This window comes from Alligator mississippiensis, chromosome 3, assembly GCF_030867095.1.
Source record: "Alligator mississippiensis isolate rAllMis1 chromosome 3, rAllMis1, whole genome shotgun sequence".
Taxonomy (NCBI): domain Eukaryota; kingdom Metazoa; phylum Chordata; order Crocodylia; family Alligatoridae; genus Alligator; species Alligator mississippiensis.
The window spans coordinates 63321030-63347518 of NC_081826.1; the positions used below are offsets into that span (position 1 = coordinate 63321030).

At 44.2% G+C, this 26489-nt stretch overlaps 1 protein-coding gene across 3 annotated transcripts in view; it reads left to right on the forward strand.

Annotated features, from left to right (window-relative positions):
* Positions 1–26489, forward strand: part of CPA6 (carboxypeptidase A6) — a 154517-nt gene that overhangs the window by 1159 nt on the left and 126869 nt on the right. The window lies entirely within an intron of this gene.

Genomic DNA, 26489 nt, shown 5'->3' on the forward strand with positions numbered 1-26489 from the left:
TAGGTGGTAAAATCAGCATTTCCCAACCAAAAGTGGGTAGATTGCTGAATGTAGGGAGGGACCACTGCCAACACATGGTGTATGCTCCGATGTAGAATACTATTATGATTCCTTAAAACTGACATGCAGATTATTTCGTAAACTAAAAGCAAGAACTGCATTTCCACTGTTATTTTATTATGGCAGTCAGGCTGTGTGTCGATTCCACTGCTGAACTGAAGTGTAAAAAACAGTCCATAGGCTTCAGCAAATTGGTAATGTGATATGAAGCTTTTCACCTTGAAGTCACTGGTAGTGACAGAAAGTACTTAAATGTGACAGCTGCTTTGCTGTCTCAGTCCAGTTCTTGGAGTATAGGTATTTCTCTCTCTCTCGCTCTGTCACATACACTCACACACACATACGCCCCTTTAGTTGGCAGTATCAGAAGACTGTGGACAGGGAGGCTAAATTCTCCTAGAAAGTAAGGATCATTCAATAAACTCTCTGTGGGGGCAGGGTTCTGTCTGGGGGCAGGGTTCTGTCCACATGAAACACACTGCGGGATGAGAGAAATTATTGGCTCTAAATTAAGGCTATCCTGCATTTATTTGCAGGTGAATATGGAAGGCTTCAGTTTTCCGGTACTGGGAGTCTGCCACCTTTCATAAGTACTAATTGTATATATTATAGTATATACAAGATGTCAACATATCATTTTAAGCCTAGAAGATATTAATGAGCCATTCCAGTAGGAAGTTAGTCAACTCGAAGAGAAAAGGTAAAAAAAGTACCTTCGGGTATTGTATCTGCCCCTAAGTATCCCTGATAGTTTTTGTGGGTTTATAATTATATTTTCTTGCTCAAGCATTGGCTTGCTGTGTAAGAAGCCCAAGCAAACAATGTATACTGTCATCATCTGGCTATTATTCTACAAACTACTCTGAATAACCAAATCCAGGAAAATAAGACTTCATCAAGTAGCTCCATCCACCTGAATAAGCTTACGGAATCGGGCTGATCCTGCAGTTACCCAGTAAAATTCCAGTCGTGAAGGGCAAAAATATTGATGGTAGTTAGGCTATTGATTTCAGTAAGAGGTCAAAGGTCCACCTAAGCCTAGCAGCCCATTAGGTTAACATGGTTATGGCACACTAATGTCTGTAGCAACAGCACACTGGGGAGTGATGGAGCTAGCATCACATCTGGCCACCTTTGACCCAAATGACCAAATACCCATTTACAGCTAGGTCAACTGAGGATGACCTTTGGCAAAAGTCCAGAGTGGGGGTCAAACTCATACTTCAACGACCACAGGAAAATGCTTTAACCACTCTGCCACCACACCTTTGTTTTTCTAGGCACCTGCTGGTACCTCAGTATCTGTAAAAAATGTTCCCAAAGTTCCATCAAATGCAAAAGAGAAAACTAGGAAACATGGAGATTTTCCCTCTGCCTAACCTCTTTCATTTGTATTAACCCTAGGAGTGACTTAAGAAAACAGTAGGTTAAAAATTCAACCTCAGATAGGATTTTTAAATTGCAAAGGTTACTCTCTAATGACAAGTCTCTTTTGCCCTTCTGAAACTTCTGTCATCAAGTCAGAGCCCTGGGCAGAATCATTTCATTTCCTGTGTGTACTCCTGATTACACAGCTGAGCAGGTGTGATTCTTGCACCTGTTATACTGCTGGGGGGGGGGGGGGGGGTCATCAGAATTTAATGTAGTGCTTTCAAGAGCAGCAGTCGAGAGAGGGACAGTTTTGCTCAGATCAACTTTAAAAAGTGTTAAAATCCCCTCACTTCCTTAGAAACTTATCAGTTCTGATTGTGTGCTGTCTGTCACTGAAATACCCAGGTGATGGTGGGGACGCTGTTTTTGGTTTAAAAAAGGCTCAGTGGGACTCAGTCTTGGTGATGACTGTAGCACACCTCAGAGTAGCATCAGGATGCAAGAAGGCAATTACTTGTAGCACTGGATATCTCCCATGCTCCCTTTCCTAACTCCTCCAAAGACATCAAAGGAGACCAACAAGAAGAGAGCAAAGAAAGTTGCAGACAAAGCATAGGAAGGGAGCTGCTGATGTTGTCAATGAACAGAAGGACCTTGTAGTAGTCACTGTGACCTGAGAAAGGAAGCAGCTTCCGTCAGTGGGCTGAGACACGTTAGGGAACAGGTCCTCCCACACTTGTCATTGCAAAGTCAGTGCACTCTATTTTCTTAGTTTAGCTCTTCTCCCACTACATGGTACATGTGGTTTGTGCAAGCCTTCCACCCGCTTCTTTCCCAGGCTCTGACTTTCTGAATAGTAATTCTGCTGAGTTTTACTACAGGTATTTTCAGAAAAGTGCCAGCAGCCCTTGTCTCAAGCTACCAAATGGAGACAGGGGCCAAAAAAACTGAGGAAATTAATCTGCCAGATACAGAGCTTTTGGGTCAAGTGAGGAATAAAATAAAAATTTGGAAGTGGGGTTTTACATGCTGTAACTAGAATTCATTAATTTAAGAAATAATGGGTGTGTCTACACATACATTAGATCTGGGAGCACTTTACTCACAAGTAAACTACTCATGAGTAAATGTTCCTAGACAAGCATCCACACGTGCAGGAAAGCAGAAGCAGATTTGCTGCTAATGGCAGCAAACTGTTCCTGCTTCCTGGGGCCCTGCAGTGGGTCCCTTCTGCCACCAGGGGGAGCTCTAGGCTCTGCCTGGGTGCTAGCCTGGGGGCTGCCAGGGAGCACTGCGCCAGGAGACAGCTGCCTCCTGGCCAGGGCTGGGACATTGACCCTGGGGGGTCTGCCTGCTGCCGGGGCAGGGACAAATGTCCCCCTGCCCCAGTAGCAGGGAGCTCCTGGCCTTGGTTCCCCAATTGGGGGAAGGGGACTTGGAAGGAGCTGCAGGGGAAGAGCAGGTCCCAGCCTCCAGCCGCGATCCACCAGTTGGGCAGCTAGCAGCAAGCCCCTGGCTGGGTGGAAAATTCTCATCCAGCTGGGCTTGCTGCCAGCTGCCCCATCATCAGATTGGGGCAGGGAGCTGGGACTTGCCCTCCTACCCCACAGCTCTTTCCAAGCCCCGCACCTTGATTGCTCAACCGGGGCTCGGGACTGGGACAGTTCCCAGCCCCCGCTCCATGATCACGGGGCAGGTGCTGAAGAGCCTGTTCCCTACCCAGCTCCGTGATCACAGAGCTGGGTGGAAAACAGGCTGGAGAGAAGAATCTCCCAGCCCCACTCCCAGCACCCACTCCCTGATTACAGTCTTGGAGCAGAGGGCTTGGAGCTCCCTGCTGCTGGGGCAGGAGGATACAGTCCCCACCCAGGCTCCAGTGGCGGAGCCCAACCTGGCAGCAGGCAGCTCCTGGGGGCAGATTTGCTCCCAATCAGTTGTCTACACGAGTGCTACTGCGCAGTAACAAATTGCAAGCAAATTTGCTACTTGCATTTGCAGGTAGCAAATTTATTCATTATTAGAGCAGTTTACTGCATAGTAAGTGTGCATGCTTACTGCACATTAAAGCATCTCATGTAGACTCATGCGGTGACACACATTGGTTGCAACTTTAATAGTTATGTGGCATGATACATTTTCAAAATCATAAAAAATTAAGAGTATTAAAGTGATTCTGAGGCAGATAACAGGGAAGAGAACTTGAAAAGAGAAATTATTTAAAACCCCCCAAAAAAAGAAATGCCTGGCTATGGATATCAATACCTCCCATGCTGAAAATGTTGCCTATTTCGTATTGACATTATTAACTACCCAGGTATTTGTGTAACCTTGTCTTTTTGCCTAGATGAGCACAGCTACTAAAACTGAGAGCATTCAGTGAAAGCTCAGATTGTGTAATGAGTATGAAAGTCATACTCGTTCAGGTAACTATACACAAATGTGAAAGCTACACATGTACTGCTGCTCTGGCTGGTTTCTAGCAGCTTCCAAAGCATGAAACAGGTACTTACTGTATTCAGGGTGCCCAAAGCATCCTCTGGCATCAATTTTGGCATCCACTGATCGTCTAGCAGTCACTCATGTTAAAATTAAATAGGCTTGCTTTTGAGCCCCTATTATATGTGCAGTTTTTGCAAAAGTGTGGCATATTTAAGAGATATTTGAATTTAAATTACCTGATATACTTTGAATTAAAATAACCTAATACCAGTGATCACATGGGAAACAATGACTCTAAACTTCCCCAAAGCAACTGCATCATTTGCAGCCAAGTCCAGATCCTCCAATTCCATAACATGTGCCTCTGTGACTGGAGTAAAGCTCCTAAATCCCATTCCTCAAAGGGCCTTGTGGCATGTCTGTATGGCCCAAGAAAACACTATGCAGAGGAAACTGATCTAGCTCTAGAACCAAAGGCAATATAGCCAATGGAGCATGGCACTGCTTCCAAGCAAATTCATTCTGCTGAGAAGTGTCTTTGTGTAGTAGCTATCACAAGCACACAGCAACGGAATGAGTCTCAGCTCTACTGCACTGTAAACTTTTATTTGTGAAAAAATGCATTGAAAAATGTAGAATCCAAGCCTCCCCATGCAACATATGAATTAACTCCGACCAAAAGAGAACGTGAGTTATTTGTAGTCTGCAGAGGAAGAGTAGAGTCCATGGATAAGCAAATTTCTTTACACAAATTAGGCAACTGAGGAAAAGTATATGGAAAAAAAATAGGAGGAACTAAAATGCCTTATTTCTTGATCTGTCAGATGTAGTGGATGACGATGGTGAAATAAAACCCCAGTGCACAAGTAAAAATTAACAAGTTTGCCAGAAAAATGCAAGGGTTTAGGTTGTAGCCGTGTTGGTCTAAGGACATAGGCAGACAAGGTTCCTTGGGTGAATTTGATATCTTTTATTAGACCAACCCAAATAGTTGGAGAATATTTATTAAGCAAGCTTTCGAGTTCAAAAACCCTTCGTCAGGCTAAGGAAGTTTCCGCAGTTGGGATGGAATGAAAAGTAAACAAGCCAGGGGCTGGGCTGGGCTGGGCAAACATTTATAAAATTGACAGTCACACACCTGAATCAGTATAAGGCAGTCACAGTGCCAGAGCAAATCTTTCCCCAATACAAACTTGATAGCCAAGATATCATTATTCATTTGTATAGTGTGGACAACACTGTGATACCATATAGTGCAGGAAACAATAGTATGTAAGGCATTTGCTGCCATCTGATGTCATTGCCACTGAAAACCAAGCTCAAGAGAAGGGGTGATTCCAAGGGCTACTACAACTGCCCTTGTCTTTTATTGAATAGCCTCCCCTGCCACTAAGAACACTGAGCAAGCAAATTTATAATAGAGGAAACAATTCTTTGATCGATTGATTGAATGATTGATTGGATAATCTGAATTTTTCCATGAAAGCCAGCAGGGTTTGCCTGTGGACACCATTTTACATCATGCGAGAGAAATGCAATGCTTCTGACTATTTAGTGCTGCAAATGCAAGTTATGCAACTTTTTAGGTTACAATGAATAAAGAACCACCAAATACTAGTTATTCTAATTCTTGTCTATTATCTTTGTATTTTCATGAATAATTTATTAGTGGCCAAAGCAGGAAAATATTTTTAACAGTTAGCATGTAGGATGCATGTATTTAGAGTAGAGGATGAAGGGAGAAGCCTACAGGCTAAAAAAGTAGAACACCCGCGTACCCTACCCATTAGGGGATGAAGAGAAAAACATGTAAAGCAAATCAGTTTGTCTAGCCTAGTCCTCAAGATTAGTTAAGATTCAGGACAGAGTCTTCCACACTGTAAAAGCTGCTTGAGGTAAGGTAACACCCAAACTGGACTGTGGCTAGTGTCACTGTAAGAAGATACTCTAAATCCTTTGCCTTTCCTTTTTAAAATGTTCCTGTTTACAGACAGGGAAATATTTCTGTGAAACACGGCAAGATGGAGGATCATAAAGAAAGAAAAAAATCACTTTCCCCTGACTCATTTGGTTTTTGTTTATTATTTTTCTTAATCTAATCTGGAATTGGTTATCTATACGAAAGTACATTACATTTTGAATATGGAAAGTAGAAATGGGTGGTCTTTAAGAAAGAAACACCCTGCTCATGTGGCTTGGCGTGAATGTCACCAGCTACGTGACTATAGAGTTTTACCAAGCCATCATGTGCACACACAAATATCAAGCAAAAAGCAGACTGTTAGATTCTTGTTTTGGAATAGGACAGACTTTGAAAAGCAGAAGTTTTCAAGATGTCTTGTATAAACCACCACAGTATATATGATCAGGGAAGTAGGATTTAGTATTTTTAAAAAGTTTGTATTACTGGTAATATATTTACCGAATTTCAGATTTATCTTTTCTGAGTTGCTGAGAAATTGGCCAGTTATAATTACTAAATGATCAGTATCTCATATAATATTTACAAAAAACACACAATATCAAACCACTCTGAAATTGGAGAAATGTCAGGATCTTACCAGGGTGACAATTTCAGCATGGTACAAAATAATTATCAAGATATATTTAGCCATTATTATATATCCACTTATTTGGGAAATGTCACTTGTTCAGAAGAGTAAAACAGCATATGCTTCAAACAAGGAAAGAATCTGTAAATCAACTGCTGTAAGAAGTAGAAAAATAAATAAATGCTCAAATTTAAACACAATATTTAAAAAAAAAATAATGAAACTGCATGCGTGGCATTCATCTTTGGAATATATGGCAATAAAGTACCAGATGTTATACAACAAACGGATGTCAGAGGAAGACAGAGCCACATTGGCTAGAAGCAGCAGTTAAAATTTGCTTTTAGCAAAGATCTCTTGCTCATAAAAAGAAGAAACTATTTTGTATTTAATGCAAAAATAATTACTAGCTTTTGAGACTTGTTTTCCTGTAGTCTGTGGAATTTTGTTGTTTTAAACTTGCTAGTACGATACAGGGGGAAAAGTTACAAAAGGGTTTATGATGGAGAATGATTGTGAGTTGGTTTCATAGCTTTTACAGGGCACCAACTGAGGGGAATGTGGCCTGCTGGACAGATAACTGGAAAGGGAGTTGAGAAACCTGGGCTGTCTTCCTGACTATGCCTCTAACCTGCTGTGTGGTCTTAATCAATTCACTTTAATTTCCAGTTATACAGATGGGAAATGGAAGCATATGGCTCAGGTATACTTTTCTTTTAAGATTGAAGGATAATAATTGCTCCATAAAAACCTTTTGAGTAGTTTACATTTTCTGACAGTTTAGGTTTAATATACAGTGGATTAGTTTTGGTTTTCATGAAATAATAAAGGTAGTTTGTTTAAAGCCAAAGATTTTCAGTATGTAATCATGAATGGTTGTTATTTTAACAAAAGAATGGACTTGATGATGTACTAGGTCTTTACATTTCTAATTTCTGAATGATAAGATTATTACAGGCGTTAGTAGTATCTACCAAAATACACCAGTGTTTCCTATATTGAAATGATTGCACATGGATATAAATTATTTGTATCTGTTCGGTTGTGTGTAGGATGTAGGAATGAACAATGTTTTCTCATGTATATGTAAGCGGACAGTCACATAAAAGCAATGAGTTTATTATTGGGTGCATTTTGTTTTATTACCTAATAACAGAAATAAACACAGCTGCTATGTATCTAGGTTCTACACATTAGTATTTAATGGAAAGTTGTGTATTATACACACAATTCCCCCCCAAAATACTTCAGTTTATAGTTTTCTAGATCATATTCCTTTAGGCATATCAAAGCAGCTGTTCTCTTTTAGGACAAAACTACAGCAAGCTTGAAGTTTAATATTAATCACAGCTTTGAGTTATCTAGCAGTGAGAGAACTTGAACAAGTTTGTATTAGTCAAATATGGCCAGATAAACAAATTTACCAAAAAATGGGCATGCACAAACATTTCCCCTTTAGGGAGGGAGTAAGAAAGCAGGAGACTCTCTTTGATAAAACCATCTGGAAACTGGGAGCAGCAGACACTTTTAGTGAAAGCAAGTGCTGCTACAGAACTAGTCTCTTGACAAGCAAGAGCTTATAGCTTTATATCAATAGTTATTTCATGGGAGGCTTCTGCTCCCAGTTTCTCAGTTGTCAAAGGAATTCTCTGTACAGTCAGGAGGAATGTGGTAAGTAGAGATAAAAGGTCTTCTCTGCAAAACCTAATTTTATTGTTACCTGTTCTTTGAATCCCCATCTCATTCATCCTCCTCACGTCTTGTCATAAACCTAATCTGTTTTGGTTGTAAAGCTGGTTGGGGTAAGGCCTGTCCTTTTACTGCATATATGTTTAGTACTTAGCAGTATAGAGTCCTGATCCTTTATACCACCTGTGCAATACAAAGATTAGCAAATTGGAATCAGTCCTATATTTTATCCAAAATAACTATAATTAGAACTAGGATGGCTAATGGTAGTGCTTTGCCATAAAATACATGACAAAACTTATTAATACAATTGTTTTCAATTTTATAATTTGATTTTAAGTTGTAGTGAAAGGCAAACAATACCATGTAAAATTGTTTATTAGTGCATAGCCCATTTGTTTAAGCCAACAGCCATCTTTACCAGCATTTTTTTTTAATTAAAATAAGATGAGTGAGAAAAAAGCTAAACTGCCTATCTAAAATAAATTGGTTTCCATTCTGTATCTAGAAGACAACTATTTATCTGTCTTAGGCCTGGCCTATACTAAAACTTTTGTTGGCAAAAGTTGTGCATTGCTGACAGATGTTTCCATGCATCTACATACAAACAGCCCAGAAACCAAAAAAAATTATACCACATCCCCGAGAAACAGATCCTCAGTTGCCTATGCTTGCTGACACAAAGGTAGCATGGACATGCCTTTGCTTCTGGTCATGTGCAGACATTACACTTTTTCTGATTTAGGTGGTCAGAATCCAGTCTATACCCGTAATTTGGGGGGGGGATAAAACTTGACTTTCAAGCCAATCCAGTGGAGAGAGGCTACGTGTCTGCCTCTCTCCCCTAGCCCTGCCCTGCCCTGCCCTGCCCTGCCCCACCCCCTCTTCCCCCCGCCCCATGCTGGGATGGGGAGAAGGCAGGGGAGGGAGCTCCATTCTGGGGTTTGCCTAGCCTGGGCTGAAGTTGGGGTGGGGGGGATTGGAGCTCCCCCAAGGTGGGCTTTTTGAATGTCTGTATTTAGTTTCTGTTAGTTGCAGCAGTTGTCCAGCAGCCGCCTCACAGTACTCCTTCCCTGCTTACATTTGACCTCTAGGCTCCTAAAAATCCCGTCAGCCAAAAAACTGCTCAAAGTAAGGGCATGTGGCACTTGTGGTAGTTAGTAGTGTTGGCTGATGCAAGGCAGCAGAACTGTTGTGACAAAATTGGGTTGTGTAGGCATTAGGGCTGTGCAAAATTTCAGCGGCCGTTTTGTTTTGTTTCGGATTCGGACGTTTCAGCTGCCAAAACACTGAATCCAAAATGAAACACTAGGCTCCAAAACAGCTCTGAAACAAAACAGATCCATCCAAAACAATGTTGCAGATGTTTCAGACTGTTTTGGAAGCAGGCTTGCAGGGAAAGAGAAACTAAGAAGAGTGGGGGGAGGAGAGGGGAAGGACTGCTCTGATATTGACATCTGTAGCTGGTCAGTGACAACGTTCTGTCCCTGAGGTCCCTTCCAATCCCAATGCTTTGCAGGAGGGATAGCAAAGCACCGTAAAAGGCTGTTTGTGAATTGCTCTCTGCCATTTTGCCACTGCGTCTGTGTCTGTAGCAGCAGGAGTAGCAGCAGAGAGCAGCATCAGTAAGCTTACAGTTTGGTAATGCCTTCCTACCAAGTTGTAGCCAATCCTTTCCTATTTACCCTTGCCTACCCTCCCTATTGTTATCCCTTGCAACTCTTTCTTCCCCAAAAATCCTGTTATTTGTTCTTCTTATTTTTCCCCCCAAACAAAAAGAAAGCAGTGCTTTGCCTTGCAGTGTCTCATCACTGTGCACTGTAGGAAAGCACTTCACATACATTACACACACACTCACACAGATGCACATTTTTTTCCAGAACACAAAATATGAAGTGTGCTGGAAAGGCAGGTGCCAGGTCTTCCAGCAGGAGAGCCAGAGGGGTCAGAGGGAGAGCTGTAAGTTCCTCCTCCCCAAAACTTCCCTTCCCCAAATTGCACCCTCTCCCCTAGCACTAGCAGGCATGAGGCTTCTGGTACTAGTGGCAGCAAGGAGCTGGGACCAGTGCCTGCATCTGCATCCCCTCCAATAACCCCCAGTACCCCCAGCATGACAAGCAGCACCATCATGACAGTCTCCTCCACCCCCAATTCAGTTCCCAGCCTGAGGTTTCCAGTTCCAGAGGAGGAGCTGGATCTGGAAGCAGGGGACCTGAGCACCCTAGCAAAATAAATTCTGGGGACTGAGGAGGAATCTGAGTTTGTGCTCTACTCCCTCCAAGTTCCCCTAGAGCCAGGTCTCCTTCCCTGGAAGGCAGTTTGGAGGAGGTTGATGTTGAGGTTGTGAAGGCAATTGGTTCAGCTGAGTCAGCTCCTCCTGTTGTTGTGCCTCTGCCTGCTGAGAAAGGGGATCAGGCAGGATCTGCATCCTCACCCCAGAAGCGAGGGGGTAGTATGGTATGGGATCATTTTGAGGTGGCAGATGATCCCACATATAGTATCTGCCTGCACTGCCAAGGTAAGACCAGCTGGGGCAAGGAGTTGAAACACTTCAGCACCACGGGGATGCTGATGTATCTCAGGAGGCACAACCCCCTTGCCCCTCCTCAGCCTGGCACCAGTGGGAGCATCCCCAAAAACAAGTCCCCCTCTCGCTCCAAAGCCTCCATCCCCAAGAAGCAGAGAAAGGCCACCCTGGAATAGCTGAAAAAAGACAGACAGAAAGGGTGGGAGGGGAGCACGTTGCAAAGGCGAGGAAGATCACCCAGCGCATCAGGGAGATGCTTGCTCTAGATGGCCAGCCCTTCTCCCTAGTTGAGCAGCCAGGGTTCAGGCAGCTCATGGCACTCGTGGCCCCATCCTACCAAGTACCCGCATGCACCACCTTCAGCAGCATGGTGGTGCCCTCCCTGTACAAGGCATGCAGGGAGTACTTCACCTCAGACACCTGGACAGCTGGGGTGGAGATCATGCCTACCTCTCCCGCACAGGGCATTAGTGCTGTCAGTGGGCTCTCCTTCAAGCCGAGGTGATGGATGAGTCCCACACAGCAACAGAGATCATGGTGGCCAGGAACCGCTTTGTGCAGGGGTGGCTCATTGGACACAGCGAGCTCACCCACGGGTTCATGGTCACCAACAATGGGGCCAATATGGTCAAGGTGGTCCCTGATGCTAACTTTGTTGGCATCTGCTGTGTGGCACACAAGTTCCACCTCATAGTCAGGGATGCCTTGGAGGGGGACAGGGCTGCTGGCGACGGCGCCATCACAATCGGCCAGCTCATTTTGAAATGTAGGAAGGTGGCGGGCTACTTCCACCACAGCATCAAGGGGGGCAAGATTCTATGGGACAAACAGTCAGAGCTGAGAGTCCCGCAGCACAAAATCATCCAGGATGCAGAGACTCAGTGAAACTCCACATACCTAATGCTGGAAAGCTATGTGATTTAGGTGATCAGAATCCATGACCTTGCTCGGGGGAGATTGGGAATCCATGGCCTTGCTTGGAGAGCTTGGGATCAACAGCCCGCTTAACAAAACAGCGTGGGATACCATCTCCCAGATCTTGGTGGTCCTCAAGCTGTTCCTTGAGGCCACTGAGACCATCAGCACTGGCGATGCCCTCCTTAACCAGGTGATCCCCATAGTGAGGGAACTTGAGAACAAAATGGAGAAGTTCCAGGGGATCGATGTTCCTGGCTGGGGCAAGCCGCTGTCACCAGAGGTGCAGGCACTGGTGAAGCTGCTGAGGGAGGGCATCAAGAATGGGCTAGATCCGTTGTGGTCCAGTATGGTCCATGTGCTGGCAGTCATGTGCGACCCAAGGGTGAATGGGAGCATATGTGCCAGCAGAACCGTGAATCACTGGACAGAGGTGCTGGTGAACAGAGACTGGGAGTCAGAAGGGCACAGGTAGGGGGACGTGGAAGAGTGAGATCCACTTTCTCGTGCCAGCACTCCCAGCAGCAGCCAGTCTCCTCTACAACAGTTGCTGCCAATGTGGGCCAAGGGCATGGCTTCAATGTTGGGGTCCAAGGGCACCAGACCCCAGCCTGGGGCAGGTAGCACAGAAGCCTCAGTGGGTACCTATCTCGGTGAGGATGTGGAGCTATTGGACTGCGATCCCTTGGCCTACTGGGCAACCCGCAGCCAGATGTGGCAGGATCTGACCACGGTTGCCCAGGAACACCTGTCCTGTCCACCAACCAGTGTTCCAAGTGAGAGGGTGTTCAGCATTGCTGCGGATGTTGTGACACCCCACCGCACCTGCTTGGATCCTGGAGGTGGCACTCACTGCATCACCAACCAGCAAGGAAAGAACATCTCCCTGCTAAGCTACCATGCCAGGATGAACTTGGAGGTATGGGCTGGGGCTATGGGAAAGGAGGAGGCCACAGGTCCTGGGCATGACCTAAAACTGCACCCTGCCAGGGTTGTGAGGCCTTGCAGGACTGCCGGTGGTGTAGCAGCCCCCAAGAAATTCCAGGACCAAGGACCTCCCTGGTGAAAGGCAGATAGGAGGTGCCTTATAACCTCCAACCAGCACACGCATTCACAGTTCTGGCTAGCGAAAGCCCAAACCTGTAAGATCTTTGAGAGGCCTAAGGCTTGCTGTTTGCAGTGGAGTTCTGAGGCTCCAGGTGAGCCTAGCTGCCTGGGATGCCATCTGTGAGACATGGGCTTTCGGGTTTAAAACCCTTCGTCAGGATTAGGAAGCAGTTGCTGTGTGCGCTCTTCCTGGATGGAAGGAATAGTAAAGAAGCCAGAGGCTGGCATGCAATGCAGGCAAGAAACCAGTTAGTGAAAATGTAAATTGAGGCGTCTCACCCCCTGATGCCTCAATTTACATTTTCACTGACTGGCTTTCTTGCATTGCATGCCAGCTTCTGACTTCTTTACTATTCCTTCCATCCAGGAAGAGGACACACAGCAACTGCAGATGCTTCCTTAGCCTGATGAAGGATTTTTAAACCCAAAAGTTGTAAAGAAGAATTTCTCCAACTATTCAGTTGGTCTAATAAAAGATATCAGATTAACCCTAAGACCCTTGTCTGGGCTATGTCCTTAGACCAACATGGCTACAACCTACACCCGTTAATACACACAAGTGACACAAGTTTTGCTTTCAGCAGTTTGAGATGCAGTTTCACAGAAACCCCTGCACCACTCTGCCTGAAACCTGACAGGCCTCATGCCCACATGAGGGGCTATGCATGTGGCAGGACAGGTGCTAATGAGGGCGGTCATTTAATGCCCCACTCTCAGAGCTGGAGGCGGCAATTTAGTTTCTCAACAGTCAGCAGGTGAAGAGCATCTCCCTGCTGAGCTCCTATGCCAGGAAGAACTTGGAGGTGTAGGGCTGGGGCTGTATGGGGAGGAGGAGGCCCCACATCATCCTGGGCATGACTTAAAACTGTACCCTGCCAGGGTAGGGAAGCCTGGGTGGGACTGCCAGTGGTACATACAGCAACCCCAGGAAATGCCAGGACTGCGAACTTCCCTGGTGAAAGGCGGGTAGAAGGCACCTGATAAGCTCCAGCCACCGCACTGTCCTGGCTGGGGAAAGCCCAGACCTGTAAGATATTTTAGAGGCCTGAGGCTTACTGGTTGCAGTGGAGTTGTGAGGGTAAGAACAGGGATTACCATCCCTGCAATTTTCATCCTGCTGTGCCTTAACAAACACTCAAAGTCATGCGTCACAAGTTTTGCTTTGCACAGTTTGAGCTGCAGTTTCCCAGAAATCCTTGCACCTATCTCATTGAAACATGGCAGGCTTCATGGCCTCAGAAGGGGCTACCATCACTGCAAGTTTCATCCAAATCAGGCAAGAAATACCAAAATTATAGGCAGTTTTATGATTCCCAATTGTAGCCTATGGTCAAAACGCTAAAACAGCATTGAAATTCCAAAACAGTTTCGAAACAGTTTTGGCCTAAACGAAATGGGACAGGAATCCAAAACACCAAAATGAATCATTGTCCCTCCGAAACGCCGAATCTGAAATGAATGAAACACAGCTGTTTCTCACAGCCCTATGAAACACCAAAACAAAACACTGTCCCTCCAAAACGCCAAAACCAAAACAAAACACAGCCCTTTCGCACAGCCCTAGTAGGCATGGCCTTAGATGCATGCACATTTGAACATATTCAGAACTCAGAACCAGCTAGTACATGACTACCCCTCTCTGAAGGCATGGTCTTGTTTTCCAGTATGTTTCAGCTCAGTTTTAATTGAACTAAAAAGGCTGTTATGGTTACAAAGACAACCTCAGTTAAAAGCCAAGAACAATAGTTCTGAGAGTCATAAAATGTCCCCTTTATAGCAGAGGGTTGTTAACTCTGGTGCTCTGTAATGTCCTTTTAAATGTGCACTGTGATAAGTTACAGACACAAATATACAAACATTTTCCTAATGAAGGTATTAAATACAACCCCCTAAACAGTGAGCAAGTGCAAAATACACAAGGGTGACTTTCTATCATATTAGCATATATGGCATTATGTCATTTTAAGTATATAGACTATACAATGTGTCTTTTTTAGATAAAAATTTTAAATACATTGGAAATATTTATCATATCAAGCATCTAATGAAAATTACATTAATAAGTGAGTTGATTTGGAAACCATGAGTGAAATATTTCCAGGCCAATTACAAAATGCCCTGGGCATTTACTATCTGTCTGCTATTATGCAGAACATGTTTGTACCGTGTTTAATTTAAAGTTTAATTTCTGCAGCATGGAGCATTTTCTAAGAGCACAGCAGCAAATAGTTTAAATGGAATGAGCGACTTACACAGAGCAACCATAACATTTCAAATGGGAAATGTGATATTTGAGTAGCAGTAGCAAACTAGATACTTAAAAATCGTTGCATTTAGGCTTTAACTATTTGGCAAACAAGATTCATATGACATATGAAAGACATTTTGAAAGACAGTAACAACTTTGTAACATTTGTTATTAAGTAGGTTTAAATGCTAAATATTAAAAATTAAATATGTATTTTAGATATAATAGATTCATAGGGTCGGAAGGGACCTCAGAACTAAGGCATGTGAGTTATATGTGGTTTCTGCTGGGGGTGTGTATGAATGTTGGGGCCTTATATCCCAGAAGTGATCAGGATTCAACAAATTAAGGTAGTGCACTAAACTATTCCACTGTGTTGAATGACTCTGAATAGTTCCTTCAGACTTCTCCAAAACTGGTTAGTTTAGATGGGTGAAGTCTGTGATCCCTTTTCCTCTAAATTTTTGGGCTCCCTTTCAATCTTAATCTCAGCTGGAAATTTCAAAATACAGAATATTGCTTTACCATATTGCTTTTCAGTAACAATGCTGGTAGGACAACCTAAGCACAGGAGAAATATTTCAGTGGAGTTATATCAGCAAAATCAAAATCAGGTCTTATATATATAGTTAAAGAATTTTATTCTTAGGTAAACAAATGGAGTAGCTATAAGTTTAAATTCATAACGTTATTTCTTGAACTTCTAACAAAAACTACCAGACAGTAACATGGGGGATGGCTTCTTTGGTTAATAGTGTGTGCGTGCACATGTGTGCATGCGCATGTTCATGTGCTTCCAAATGGTTGCCCTGTTGCTCCCTGGCTGATCTTACTGGGACAGAGAAAACCCCCTGCCATATACAAAACTAATGACAAAACCAGATCCCAATGAGTAGGGTGTTTTCAGTGCTTCATTCTCAACTAAGCACTAAGCATTGCAAGGGAAAAGGGGACCCTGTACCACCCAGGGAGGCAAAACCAGAGGTCCTTCCCAAGGGGTGTTTAGTAAAGATCCTTTCCACGATGAAGATCTTGGGCCACATTAAAGAACTTGACATATGTCCCATGCTGTCATCCCATGCTGTCATCCTGGGACTCCTTAACATTGTTTGCTCATTCATATCCCCAGTAAAACCTTGTGACAAATCATAAAGTAAAATCCTCACACTACTAAAAAAAAATCACTTTGCACCAACTCCATCTGAAACAGTGAAACAGTTCCATTTCAGCCAATGCAATCAGCTACCAGACAGAGGGAGTGCAGCACAGCTGAACTTTGTTGTTCATCTGAGAATTGTAATTTTGATATAAGTCTTGAGTCTCTACTGAGGGATCAACTTGTGTGGAGTTCAAGATGAAGCCTTACAGGCAGACTCCTCAGAAAGGAAAACTTAGCATTCACCATCCCTCAAGAGGAAGCACTAGCTCATAACATCTTTTCATTTGAAGGCAATCCAAGCTTCATCTGTGAAAATGGCAACTGACATAAATCAAGTGCAGTCCAAAGAGAATTCTCAAAACAAGTCCTCACCATGCACAAGAAAGCAAATTCTTCATCCCTGAGATGTTGCTGTAACTGTGGTGAGAGCCACAGATGCAACGTATCCTGTTTCTGTGATGCTGAATGCCATCATTGCAAGCATAAGGGTCACACTGAATGCCCATTTATCAACAGTGTGGAAACATCACACCCTGCAGAAGAAACATACCTATACTGCAGTATACTCCAAGATGTTCCATGCGTCATAAATATAGGCTCAGGATCCAAGCTTATTTTAAGTTTGAGAAAGACATATGAATTGCTATGGCCTTGAAATGGTCTTCCCATTGTCCTATGTGAAGCACTACATGTCACCTACGATAAACAAAGAGTTGAGTTGAAAGGAGAATGTTATGTCAGATGTTCTCTATGGGAAGGATTATGGGGTCCTCCTCCTCAACTGCCAAAGGACACTAAATGGAGAATAGTTCCAACCACTGGGCATCAAGTTAATAAGAGTGAACAGAGTTGTAAAAGGTTCCATACAAAATTTTCTAAAGGAATTCAGCAAAGCTTCAGAAGAAAAGTTAATTATGTATAAATGCTAGACCTGTGCGAAGCTTCGGTCCCTGATTCGATTCGGCAGGGTGAAACACTAACTTGCCAGTCTGAAGGGCCATAATGTGCCAAATTTTGAAGATGTTCTCATCGGAGCAAAGTCCACGCAAGAACTAACTACTCAACTGCAACAAATACCATGCTGTACCAATGCCAGCCTAGAAATTGAGATAGAGAAGTGTATTTTTGAGGTAAGCAACACTGAGTTCCTGGGATTCTGAGTTGATGCAACAAATAAAAAAGTGAAGGGAGTTATAGAGCTCATCCCCCTTCTCTCCAGGTATCTCTCCACTTTCATCCCCCTTCTCTCTCTCTCTCCCCCCCCCCCCCAAGCCTGTCTCTCACCCATTGACTCCTCAATCTACATTTTCACTGACTACCTGTCTTGTATGCATACCAGCCCAGCCACTGGCTTCTTTACTTTTCATTCCATCCAGGAAGAGCTCATACCAACTGCTGAAACTTCCTTAGCCTGACGAAGGGTTTTTGAACCCGAAAGCTTGCTTAATAATTATTTTCCAACTATTTGGGTTGGTCTAATAAAAGATATCAGATTCACCCAAGGAACCTTGTCTGCCTATGTCCTTAGACCAACATGGCTACAACCTACACCCCTGTATTCATAGAGCTCCAACACTCAAGAAAAGAAGGAACAACATGTATTGCTGGTTTTGCTTAACTTCTATTATTTCTTCTTAAAAGACAAGGCTGTATTTGCTGAGCCTTTATATTGTCTAATGCACAAAGAGGCAATGAACTAAAATGTTACGTGACCTTCAATAATGTGAGGGGGCTGTTATCATGCAACAGTGTGCCAGCCCATTATGACATGGAGTAGCTACCTTTGCTTACCAATGCTGTTTCACCATATAGGATTGGGGCTGTCCAGAATCATCTGGAGAACAATGGATGCAAGAATTGCCTACTATTCCCAAACTGTGTGTTTGACCAAGAGGAATTCTGTCCAAATTGGCAAGGAAGACTGCCAATTGAGATTGCAGTCATTTCTGGGTTAAAGAAATTCCATGAGTACTTAGGGCCATAAATTCTCAGTTGTGGCAGACCTCAAGCCACTTCTGGGATTATTTGCCAAAAATATACCAACACCCCAAATAATGTTGCCATTCTGGTCTTTATTCTTCAATGCATATGACCGCAACATTCAATACTGCTCTGGAAAGTCAATAGCCAATGTAGATGTATGGAGATGACTTCCATTATCCACTCCTAAATTCACTGTTTTTTCAGTGTCTGAAATTCTTATGTTGGAATCAACTCCTGATCCTCCTTTTGAGCCATCCAATATTGCTTGCATGATTAGGTAGATAGGTAGAGACCTTTTCTCCCCAGCACCACCTGGGATGATGAGGAACAATGGTCATAAGCTGATGGAGGATAGGTTTAGGCTAGAGATCAGAAGGCAATATTTTACAGTTAGGGTGGCCAAAATCTGCAACCAACTTCCCAGGGAAGTGGTCCTCGCACCAACCTTGGGAAAATTCAAGTGGAGGTTGGACAATCACCTGTCTGGGGTCTTGTGAACCCAGCATTCATGATGATCTGTTCTAGATGATTCTAGATGATCTGTTCAGGTCCCTCCTGACCATAGCTACTACTATGAAACTATTACCAGTGTTAACCTGAGTGCTGAACTGGGTATGGAAGGGGTTGTCTATGGCAAAATTTGAAGATGAATTTAACCTATTTATTACATACTAACATGAATTTCTGCCTGTAAAGGATGTTACCTATTGGGTAACAGAGTAATTACCCCAGTGAAGCTCAAATATAAATCTATCAGCTGTTGTTCCAGATCTATTATATCCTCCAACTGCTGAAGAGACACAAGAACAGCCACAAGAACCTACTGCCATTTTCAGTCAGTTGACTCCAGTCTGAAATAAGATCATCCAAAGCAAGTCACCATCTGACCCAAATATTTAAAGAACTAAGTTATCCAGGGGGCTGAAAGCTACGCATCTCTGTGTCCACTCCCAACAATAGGTGGGACTTTTCAGTGTCATGTTTGTCTCCTGCTGTTTTGAAAGCATTTAGTTAAGCCTTTTGTTTCTACAAAAAAAGATGGTTGCCCGATCACTCCCTGTCTGATTTCACTGAGATAGAGAAACCCCTGCAATACACAGACATTTGTAGTCAGATTCACAGTGTGGCACACTGCTATCTTTCCACCTGTTATGGACTCAATCCCAAGTCCTTATTCAGAAAATATGCTACTTTATAAATGGATTTTATTTTTCTTATGTATGAACTGTAAGATTGGACCTATGCAGCTAGATTGTGCAAGTATTTCATAGATTTCATAGACATTAGGGCTGGAAGGGACCTCAGAAGATCATCGAGTCCAGCCCCCTGCCCCAGGGGCAGGAAGTCAGCTGAGGTCACAGGATCCCAGCAAGATAAACATCCAATTGACTCTTGAAGAAAGCCAGAGAAGGTGCTTGCACCACCTCTGGCAGCAGTCTGTTCCAGGCCTTGGGGGCTTGGACTGTAAAAAAGTTCTTCCTTATGTCCAGCGTGAAACAGTCTTGGAGAAGTTTGTGACCATTTGACCTTGTCATCCCATGGGGCGCTATGGTAAACAGACATTCCCCCAGATCCTGATATACACCCCTTATATATTTATAGGCTGCCACCAGGTCCCCCCTGAGCCTATGCTTTTCCAGGCTGAAAGAGTCCTGTAGCTCTCAGCCTCTCATCATAACGCCTGTTTTCCTGCCCTCTGATCATACGCATGGCTCTCCTCTGGACTCTCTCAAGCTTCTCCACATCCTGTTTAAATTGTGGAGCCCAGAATTGGATACAATACTCCAGCTGCGGCCTCACCAAGGCCGAGTACAGCGGGAAGATGACATCCTGGGATTTGCTGGAGAAGCATCTATGGATGCAAGCCAGAGTTTTGCTCACTTTGCCGACTGCAACATCATATTGGTGGCTCATATTCATCTTGTGGTCAATCATGACCCTCAAGTCATTTTGCACATATTTTTAAACTGGAAAACATGGGAATTCTCTATGGAGAATCCTACAGAATTAGAGAACACCACACCTAAAATTAAATTATACTTCTTTCTCTTAAGCTGCAAAGGACTCTAAAGCTTGCTGCAGAAATTTTAGACTTAGTCTCAGAGGAAAAAATAAATATATTTTTAAATTATAATGACATTGTTTTATTTTTGCTTCTTGCCACTTTTCAAAACACAGAAGTAATGCTTTGCCATTTGGACTGTTAGGAGTAAAACCCTGAGAAAATGCAAATATTGATTGAGATGGGCAAGTTGCTTTGAGGTACGCTGACTCAGTAAATTCAGGTTTTGGTCAGTTGGAAGTAATCATAATTCTTCTTCCAAAGGCTACAACATTCTCCAGAATGAATAGGGCTTGAATGCATTTTAATTCAACCTGTGTCCAAGAATCTTCAACCTCACCCCATATCTATATATAAATAGCTAGGGATAAACATTATTAGACCAGATCATAACAGAAACGCCCCTATAGGTGAAGCAGTACTGGTAACAGATCCATCATCCACTAAAGTCCAAAGCACCATTTGATTTAAAACAGTGACACAGATAATTTATATTTTAGTAAATATGAAGGTTTTGGTACTTTAATCATATAGATTTAATATGTTAAGTCAGTCACTCTGATGACCACAGCAGCGCACACACTGTGTTGGGTCACTGATGCCTCAACTTATTACACTCCTCCCTTTCTTGGAAAACCAATTATGTGACCCAGAAGCAAAGAGTCAATACAGAGAAGAAATTCTTCCAGCCGTGAGACATCTGGCTCTTTGGCAGCCTTCACAGGCTTTTATATCATCAGCTCTAAATTAGCCCTTTGAATGTGTCATGTGCTTTAACTAGGGATGGGCTGCCTGGACTGCCATGTGTTCCTGGTTACCATTGCTTTAACTAATCTGTTTGTTTGATCCCTGGTGAGTGACTGTCTCTACACAGTCATGAACCCCTATGGATAGAATGTTTCTCCCCGTGCCCCTAAAATGTAAGTACAAGAGACTGACAAATTAAGGCAATAAATCTGCAGTATAGCAAGAACTACAGCTTTGAACATCCAAAAACCATTCAGCTTGAAGATTTTCAAGAGTAACAGCTGGAGGGAAGAGTGGTTCCCAGCTATAGAAAGCATTCTACTCAGTGAGTAGCTGCATTTAACTTCTCAGTCCTGATGTCTATGTGACCTAGGCCAAACATTTTCAGAATTTGTGTTTAATCTTGGGTGGCCACATTGATTGCCAGAAGTAGGAGCTGCAGTGCTCAGTAACTTTGAAAATGAACACAGAACATGGAACAAACAGGTGTCTATTCAGGCCACATCCTTATCCTTTAGCCAGTGATAGTGAAGAGGGCAAAGAGAATCATAGAAAAGCAGAGCTGGAAGCGGCCTCAGAAGTCATGTAGTCCAGCCCCTTGCTCAAGGCAGGATCATCCCTATCTAAGCCATTTTATAGAAGTATTTGTCTAACCTGTTCTTAAAACTGCATAAAGAACCCTCATCTACTACCCAGCACAGTGCTTAAAAACATAAAAGCAGTGCGCCTGGTAGTGGTCATACAGGTAATTGACTGTATTCTCATCCCCCTGCTTTACCTGGAGCAATATACCAAGTTGCTCCAGGTAAGGCAGGGGGATGAGAATACTGTCAATTACCTGCTACTGCAAGGACAGATAGTAGTTTGTTAAAATATACTTATGCAATCCAAGGAAGAGGATCATGGCCCCTGCTATGGAAAGGCAAAAAAACCAATTGTCCATACCACGGAGCAAAATTCCTTCCTCATCCCGAAAATCCCTCCAGAGCAGGAGAAGAGCAGGATCCTCTGGCCAGGACCCTTAATGTTTTTAAGTCTCAGCAGGAGCACACCCCAATCAAAATCCCCAACCCTGGCGGCAGCCAACACCCAGTGCTACTGAGGGAGGCAAAATAAACCACCCAAGCCTCCTGACACATAGCAATAGGTAGGAGAAAAAAATCCTTCCCAGACCAGTGTGGTAACTGGCAAAGCCTAGAAGCATGGGAAAACCTAACACCCTGTGCTCTGTGCTGCAACCTGGGAGCTGCAAACATAACTCCATGCATCGCATCCTAACAAAGTCAGAATTCAGTCATCCCATCCTTTCCAGTAACTTGTCCCAGCTCCTTAAATTTGGTTCATAATCAAGCCAGTTGTAAAACTCGGCTGTATTCTCCTGCTGCTGAGCATGGTCCTCTTCAGTTTCCAGTGTGCGCGAGGGGGTTGCTGGGCTTCCAACTTTTGCTTTTCACAGGCCACTCCACGTACTGCTGTTCCTAAATCATTATTGCTACTCCTAAATGAGGCCCTATCTGTGAAGCCCCGCCCCCACTCCACTCAAAAACCTCAGAGAGATCACCTTTAATACTTTGATCCAAGTTACAATAGTTCCTTGCATACAGCACATTAAAAAAAAAAAAACAGCTCCTCAAAATGGCAGTATGCATTATATGTGAAAAATACAGTAAGAAGAGTTTCTGCCAGTTATCTGCAAAAGTGAAGGTAAAATCTGCATGGAACTCACAGGGAATAGAACAATTATAGGCTAGGTTCCCTAGCTGCTGTTACTCAGTTACTACAAGGAAAGATTTTTATTTCTTCATTCTGCCTTTCAGAAACAAGGTGTATATTTTATTTTGGGGAATAATGTATGTGAGAAAATACAATATTCTGATGACTTTATGGAAGTCTTGACTCCTTTGAGGATATGTAGAAACAGAATGCAGAATGCAGAGGCTAGTGTGATGTGAAAAGGAGTCCAAGAGAGCTGGTTTTATTTTAAAGAAACTTTATTGAGGTGTAAGAACAAATCATCCCATTGTACAGGAAAACTAGCAAGTATGGCAGAAGACCAGTTTGGCTTAGGAGGGAACTCTTCAGTGAGCCAAAACACAAAACAGAAGCTTACAAGAAGTGGAAACTTAAACAAATAACTAGGGAGGAGTATAAGAGCATTGCATGGACATGCAGGGATGAAGTCAGGAAAGCCAAAGCACAGCTGGAGTTGTAGCTAAGAAGAAGGGTTTCTACAAGTATGTCAGCAACAAAAGGAAGATCAGGAAAAGTGTAGGTCCTTTACTGAATGAGGAAAGCAACCTAGTGACAGATGACGTGAAAATGGCTGAAGTACTGAATGCTTTTCTTACTTCAGTCTTCACAGGCAAGGTCACCTCCCAGACTGCTCCATCTGGCAGCACAGTCTAGGGGAAGGTGAGCAGCCACCAGTAGTGAAAGAACAGTTAGGGACTATTTAGAAAAGCTGAGTGTGTACAAGTCCATGAAGCCAGATGCAATGCATCTGAGGGTGCTGAGGGAGTTGGCTGATGTGAGTGCAGAGCCACTGGCCATTATCTCTGAAAACTCATGGCAACTAGGAGAGGTCCTGGATGACTGGAAAAGGGCAAATATAGTGCCCATCTTTAAGAAAGGGAAAAAGGAGGATCTGGGGAACTACAGACTGGTCAGCCTTACCTCAGTCCCTGGAAAAGTCATGGAGCAGGTCCTCAAGGAGTCCATTTCTAAACACTTAAAGAAGAAGAAAGTGATCAGGAACAGACAGCATGGACTCACCAAGAGCAAGTCATGTCTGACCAACCTAATTGCCTTCTACAATGTGATGACTGGCTCTGTGGATGCGGAGACAACAGTGGACATGATATACCTTGACTTTAGCAAAGCTTTTGATAGAGTCTCCCACAACATTCTTGCAAGCAAGCTAAGGAAGTACGGGTTGGTTGGATGAATGGACAGAAAGGCAGATAGAAAACTGGCTGGATCACTGGGCTCAAAGAGTAGTAATCAATGGCTCAACGTCTAGTTGGCAGCCAGTATCAAATGGTGTGACCTAGAAGTCAGTCCTGGAGCCAGTTCTATGCAATATTTTATCAAAAACGTGGATAATGGCATAGAGTGCACCCTCAGCAAGTTTGTAGATGACACCTACCTGGGGAGAGGGTCCTGAGAAGGGCAACTCGTATGGTCAAGGGCCTGCAGACCAAGCCCTACGAGAGACTAGAGAAACTGGACCTTTTCAGCCTCCGCAAGAGAAAGTTGAGAGGCGACCTTGTGGCTGCCTATAAGTTCATCACAGGGGCACAGAAAGCAATTGGTGAGTATTTATTCAACAAGGCGCCCCCGGGGGTTACAAGAAACAATGGCCACAAGCTAGCAGAGAGCAGATTTAGATTGGACATTAGGAAGAACTTCTTCACAGTTCGAGTGGCCAAGGTCTGGAACGGGCTCCCAAGGGAGGTGGTGCTCTCCCCTACCCTGGGGGTCTTCAAGAGGAGGTTAGATAAGCATCTAGCTGGGGTCATCTAGACCCAGCACTCTTTCCTGCTTATGCAGGGGGTCGGACTCGATGATCTATTGAGGTCCCTTCCGACCCTAACATCTATGAATCTATATGCTGGAGGGTAGGGAAAGGATTCAGAGAGAACTAGACAAATTGGAGGATTGAACCAAAAGACATTTCATGAGGTTCAAAAAGGACAAGTCCACTTAGCACAGAAGAATCCCATGCACCAGTACGGGCTGGGAACTGACTGACTAAGCAGCAGCTCTGCAGAAAAGGACCCAGAGTTTACAGTGGCCAATAAACTGACTAGGAGCCAACAGCATGCCCTTGTTGTGAAGAAAGCTAACAGCATACTGGGCTGCATTAGTCGGAGCATCGCTAGCAGATTGAGGGAAGTGATTTTTTCCCTCTATTCAGTATTGGTGAGGCCACGTCTGGAATACTGCATCCAATTTTGGGCCCTCCACTACAGAAAGGATGTAGAAAAATTAACATCCAGCAGAGGGCAATAAAAATGGTTAAGGGGCTAGGGCACATGATTTACGAGGAGAGGCTGAGGGAACTGACTGGGCGGTACATATTGAGGGCTATAGATTGTATAGAAAGGACAGGTCGGGGAAGAAAGGGGGGGGGTTGCACTTTATGTCAGTGAGCAATACACATCAACCCTCATCAAGACAGAATCCGAGGTTGAGGAAGTAGAAGGATTGTGGGTTAGGCTACATGGGGGGCAAGGAGAAAGGGATTTGGTGGTAGGGGTCTGCTACAGACCCCCACACCAAGGGGAAGAAATAGATGCGGGGCTCCTGAGGCAACTCTCGGGGATCATAAAAGCTAAAGAGGCGGTAGTCATGGGGGACCTAAACTACCCGGACATCTGCTGGGAGATGCAGACAGCAAGATCCCACCGCTCACGCAGGTTTCTAACCTGTGTACAGGACCTCCACCTGACACAGGAGGTGCATGGTCCCACTAGGGGGAATGCCATACTGGATCTGGTATTGGCAATGGGAGATGACATGATAGCTACCGATCTGGAGGTCCCCTATCTGGGAGACAGTGATCACCTTATAATAGAATTCAACATAAGACGGCGAGTGGGTAAGGTAACTAGTAGGGTGAAAGTGCTAGACTTTAGGAAAGCTGATCTCAATGCACTCAGGCGATTAGTCAAGGAAGCACTGCAGAGTAGGAGTTTTGATGGGATGGGAGCCCAAGAAGGGTGGCTGTGCCTAAAGGAAACGATCCTTCGGGCACAAAGCAAGACAATCCCCGAGCGAGGCAAAAGAGGGAAAGGGGCCAGGAGGCTTCCATGGCTGACCAGAGAAATCCAGGGCAGCCTAAGGACCAAAAGGGGAGCACATAAAAAGTGGAAACAGGGTGAGATCACCAAAGATGAATATACCTCCTCTGCTCGTGCTTGTAGGGAGGCAGTTAGGCGGGCCAAAGCTACCATGGAGCTGAGGATGGCAACCCAAGTAAAAGACAACAAGAAATTGTTTTTTAGATATATTGGGAGTAAAAGGAAGGCCCAGGGAGGAATAGGACCGCTGCTAAATGGGCAGAAACAACTGGTGACAGATAGGGGGGACAAGGCTGAACTCCTCAACGAGTTCTTTGCCTCAGTGTTCCTAAGTGAGGGGCACGACAAGTCTCTCACTGGGGTTGTAGAGAGGCAGCAGCAAGGCGCCAGACTTCCATGCGTAGATCCTGAGGTGGTGCAGAGTCACTTGGAAGAACTGGATGCCTTTAAGTCGGCAGGCCCGGATGGGCTCCATCCGAGGGTGCTGAAGGCACTGGCCGACATCATTGTAGAGCCACTGGCAGGAATATTCGAATGCTCGTGGCGCACGGGCCAAATCCCAGAGGACTGGAAAAGGGCTAACGTGGTCCCCATTTTCAAAAAGGGGAGGAAGGAGGACCCGGGCAACTATAGGCCAGTCAGTCTCACCTCCATCCTTGGTAAAGTCTTTGAAAAAATTATCAAGGCTCACATTTGTGAGAGCCCAGCAGGGCAAATTATGCTGAGGGGAAACCAGCATGGGTTTGTGGCGGGCAGATCGTGCCTGACCAACCTAGTCTCTTTCTATGACCAGGTTACGAAACGCCTGGACACAGGAGGAGGGGTGGA